The sequence below is a fragment of the Lynx canadensis genome, chromosome E3 (genome assembly GCF_007474595.2).
Source record: "Lynx canadensis isolate LIC74 chromosome E3, mLynCan4.pri.v2, whole genome shotgun sequence".
Lineage (NCBI taxonomy): Eukaryota > Metazoa > Chordata > Mammalia > Carnivora > Felidae > Lynx > Lynx canadensis.
In genome coordinates, this window is record NC_044318.1 from 34949482 (window position 1) to 34954893 (window position 5412).

The following is a 5412-nucleotide window of genomic DNA, read 5'->3' on the forward strand; positions in this document are numbered from 1 at the left end:
TGGGTAACTTCTTTAAGAATCTTCTAGATCTTGGCATGCCGCAGGTGTAAAGCTTTTTAAACTGAATGTTAATAAAAGTTTCGACACATTCACCTCCATCTATCAAAAACGCCGTTAAAACAATTGCGTCTTAAAGCCATGTGGAATTCATCTCCTAAGAATGTGTGGTTTAGTGGTTACCTTTAAGGATCTTAAAGGAAGACACTAAAAACAGTAAAATGGTCTATAGCTATTTAAGACAAACTTTGGCTTGTAGACTTGATTTAACCAGTAATTCGTATTTCTTTCCCCTTCCCTTTTCATGGAATGCCTGTTAGTACAGAACATTCTTCAGGGAAAGCTGTGTGGGTGATGGTCATAAGGAGAGTAGAATGGGCTGGGAAGGACCTAGGACCACAATACTAGGTAGTGTTGTGATGGATGTGGGATATGCTCTGAGGATTGGACTTGATTTATATTATTTGAGTGTAGAAATGGGATCAAATTCTATTGTGGTCTGAAGCATCACACCAAAACGTCATGCCCAAAGCATGTCTTCACTGGTCCTTGATAAGTGAGGAGGAAAGATGTGTGGGTGTCCATCTAAAATACTGCTGGGGGCTGGGGCACCTGGGTGGCTCAGTCAGTTGAGCGTCCGACTTCAGCTCAGGTCATGATTCACAGTCCATGAGTTCGAGCTCTGCGTCAGACTCTGTGCTGACAGCTCAGAACCTGGAGCCTGCTTCGGGTTCTGTGTCTCCTTCTCTCTCTGACCCTCCCCTGTTCATGCTCTGTCTCTCTCTGTCTCAAAAATAAATAAACATTAAAAAAAATTTTAAATACTGCTGGGAGGTATCTGGGTGGCTCAGTCAGTTAAGCATCTAACTCTTGATTTCGGCTCAGGTCACGACATGGGATAAAGCCCCGCATTGGGCTCTACACCGATAGTGCAGAGCCTGCTTGGGATTCTCTCTCTCTCTCTCTCTCTCTCTCCCTCTCTCGCTCACACATTCTCTCTCTCTCTCTCTCTCTCTCTCTCAAATATTAAAAAAAAAAAGGGGGGGGATGCCTGGCTGGCTCAGTTGGTTAAGAATTTGACTCTTGATTTTGGCTCAGATCATGATTCCACAGTTTCTGTATCAAACCCTGCGTCAGGCTCTGTGCTGACAGCATGGAGCCTGCTTAGGATTCTCTCTCTCCCTCCCTCTATGCCTCACCCCCCCCCTCCAGGATCTCAATAAATAAATAAGCTTAAAAAAAAAAACCTTAAAGAAATACTCTTGAGAGACCATTCATGTTCTCACAAATGTCTCCTTTAGTGGTGAGAACAAAGCTACGATTTAGCGGACATTAGATCTTCCAATGAGCATCCTCATCAACTTTTGAGGTGACTATGCCCGCTGCTGAGGGCTATGTTGGTGGGATGAGATCTTTGGTGTTTTGCTTTCCCACGTGGAAGTGGACCCAAGAGACTCCATTTCAACTCCCTCTTTCATTCATCAGCTCAGGCCATCCTAGCTTGGCACATCTCTGGACAAAGACTCTGAATCTTAGACCTAGGGATTGAGCACAGAAGAAACAAATAGTTGGAGAGCATTCACTCACTCCAGTGGCAGGGCCTTATGCTCAGTGGAATGGACATTTTTCTGTGGCTACCTGCTTCCTGCTTCTCCAAGGCTTCTTTTTGGTCCTCTCTGCTCTCCCATACTCTTTAGAATAGGTTCTCTTTTTTGTTTAAGTAGCCAGAGTTAGTTTGGGTTGCTTGCAACTAAAGAATCTTTAATGATACACATAGGGTGAAAAACTAAACCATAACTAGTTATTATTTAAGTCCAAAAGATTTATTAAATCCCATTCTGTTAAGACATTGTATAAAATTTGAATTTTAAGTTAAAATATACAGTGTAAAAAATATAACCTAGGGGCACCTGGGTGGCTCAGTCGGTTAAGCTGCCGACTTCGGCTCAGGTCATGATCTCGCGGTCTGTGAGTTCAAGCCCCGCGTCGGGCTCTGTGCTGACAGCTTGGAGCCTGGAGCCTGTTTCGGATTCTGTGTCTCCCTCTCTCTGACCCTCCCCCATTCATGCTCTGTCTCTGTCTCAAAAATAAATAAACGTTAAAAAAAAATTTAAAAAAATATAACCTAAATTGTATATAAAACATTACTATATAGTTCTATATATATAATTCTATATCATATATAAACATATATAGCTCTATTTTATATATAAATATATATAGTTCTATATACATATAGTTCTATATTGTATATAAATATATATTTTAATTAAAAACAAAACTAAGAATGGAAAAATGATCCTACCATTCCAGCACAACTATTTTGGATTGATTATTTTTATTCTCAATGCTCAATGTAGAGTTTGAACTCAAGACCCTGAGGTCAAGGGTCCTATGCTTTACTGACAGAGCCAGCCAGGTGCCCCATCAACACAACTGTTTTTATCCTTGTGTTTTCCCTGCCAGTTTGAGTCCACATATACCTATTTTTTTAATCTGATTGAGATCAGCTTCTTTTTCAACATTTTTAAATGCTACTTTTCCCCCTATCAGAAGACTGAAGTTGGGGGAAAGGCAGAAGGTGAGGTAGTTTACAAAAATATTTTGAGAAAACTTTTTAATGAAAAAAAGTTTGAAACCCTGTTGAGGTGAGTCATGGTTGCCCAAATGGTCTAACCTTGTTGGTTCAAAATACTACTAGCCTCTTTTCTCCCCTCCCAGTCAACTATTTTTTACTAAAATTGCATAACAAAGGAGCATTTGTATTTTAAAGATACTGATACCAACTTGTCCAGTGAGGTTTAAAAGAAAAGGAGCTATGTGCTTATTGTACATGGCTTGGGTGCAAAGAAATGGTATTAGTCACCTTCTGGCTGGGTGCCCATGTGCCTGAACTCTGTGTGTTGGGGTGACTGGCAGGGCAACAGAAAGGAGGAGTTAACTGACCATTTGTCAGCTTTACGATATTAAAGCTGAATTGAAACAACTCTGACTCTCTCGCATTTATGCCGAGTTTGTCATGGTTAGAAAAAATGCAATTCTCTTCGTCTACCATCTATGATCTATAATTTACCTGCTGTCTATTTTCCTGAAATGTGGAGTGACCATGTTTAATGATAGCACATGATATTTTAGGTATAATAGCAAAAATAACTGAACCTGGAGTCATGAGCCATGGGTTCCAGTTCTGGCTTTTTTTTTTCTTTAAGTTTTTATTTAATCTCTATACCCCACATGGATTCAAACTCACAACTTCAAGATGAAGAGTCACCTGCTCTTCCAACTGAGCCAGCCAGGTGCTCCCTGGCTCTTTGTTGAAATAGTTGAAGCCTGGATAAGTTCTGCAATTCCTCTGCTTCTTGATGCTTCACCTGTCAATTCTTTTCATTCCTTTGGGCTTCCAGTTTTCATCTGCAAAATATGTTGGGTTTGATAGTTGTATAATGTTCTTGTATATTTTATGTGCAACTCATACCAACCTTGAAAAGTGGGGCAAAAATGTTCATCGGTCTCCAATGAAAGAAACTGGAGCTCACAAGGCTATTCATCTTTTAATGCAAGATGTCTTGCATCGTTTAATTAGTGGTAGATCAGGGAATCAGGTACAAACCTTGATGCATTGTTATCTGCTATATACCAAATTCCCCCAAACTTAACAGCTTAAAAAAAACTTTATTACCATACACATTTTTTTTTTTTTTGAGGGCCAGGGATCTGCAGACAGCTTAGCTGGTGGTTCTGGCTCCAAGTCTCATTAGATTACATTCAGGCTTCTGTTAGAACTGCATTTTCATCTGAAGGCTCAACTGGGGGAGGTCATGCTTCAAAATTCACTTATGTCATAGGTAGTAGGTTCCATGGCTGTTGGCTAGAGACTTTAGTTCTCTATCACATGGGCCTCTCCACAGACTACCCAAATCTCCTGACCATGGGACAGCTTGCTTCTCCCAGAGCAAATGATCTGAGAGTGTGTGCATGGGAGAGAAAGCGTGCTCAAGACTGAAGCCATAGTCCTTTATAACCTAATGTCAGAAGTGATACATTATCATTTCTGCCACATGCTATTGGTTACACAGACTCACCCTGGTAGAATTTGGGAGGAGTTACACAAAGGTATGAAGAGTAGGAGACAGGGATCATTAGGAGCCACCTTGGAGGCTGACTACCCCATTCTGCCACTCTACCATGTGTTCACATTTTAAAAGACATCATTCAGATGATAGCCTAGGGTCAGTGAAGTCTCAGCAAAGAAATAGAAGAGATGAAAAACCAAATTGAAATTTTAGAACTAAAACATAATGGAAATGAAAAGTTTACTAGATGAGCTCAACAGCAGAATAGAGCAGACAGGAAAGAATTAGTGAACTTGAAGATAGAACAGTAGAAAGAAACCGTTAAATATCTAGATCCAACTACCAACTTACAGAAAATGAAGAAGATAGAGAAAAATGTTAAACTACACTTCAGAGATGCGATCAGCAAAATCCAGTCTGTGAGAAACTCTGGAAGACAACTCTATCTCCTCATTGAGTAAATTCCAATGAAAAAGTTGCACACGAGGGAAACTTATACAGACTTAAAAGACTATTAACTATGGGGTGCCTGGGTGGCACAGTCAGCTGAGCGTCTGACTCTTGGTTTTGGCTCAGGTCATCATCTTGTGGTTTGTGGGTTTCAGTCCCATGTCAGGCTGTGTCCTGACAGTGTGGAAACTGCTTGGAATTCTCTCTCCCTCTTTATCCCTCCATCATTTTCTCTCTCTAAAAATGAACAAATTTAAAAAATATTGACCAGCCAGAATTTGTGGATATTAGTTCTATTGCAACAAATGAATGTAAGAATAAACAAAACACATGACGTTTATGAGACAATTGGAAACTTGAACATTAAAGAAGTGTTATTTTTGATATTAAAGAAGTGTTAATTTTTTCAGGTTTAATCATGTTAAGGTTATATTAAAAAGTCCTTAATTTTGGGGGCACATGGGTGGCTCAGTCGGTTGAGCGTCCGACTTCAGCTCAGGTCATGATCTCACGGCTTGTTTCAGCCCTGTGTTGGGCTGTGTGCTGACACCTTGTGTGCTGACACCTTGGAGCCTGGAGCCTGCTTTGGATTCTGTGTGTCTCTCTCACTGTTTCCCCCTCCCCTGTTCATGCTCTCTCTCTCAAAAATATTTTTTAAAAAGTCCTTAAATTTCAAGATCTGTACTGAATGATTATAGATGGAATTATGTTCAAAATTTGTTTCAAAGTAATATGGAATGAGGGAAGTGGAAGAGAGAAATGGGTAGAACTGGCAATGTGGTAATGGCAGGTGGGGTTGGTGATTATTATGCCATTCTGTTTTTTTTTTCCTGTGAATATAGGAATTTCCCAATAATTTTTTTAAAAGCTATTATAGGGGTGCCTGGGTTGC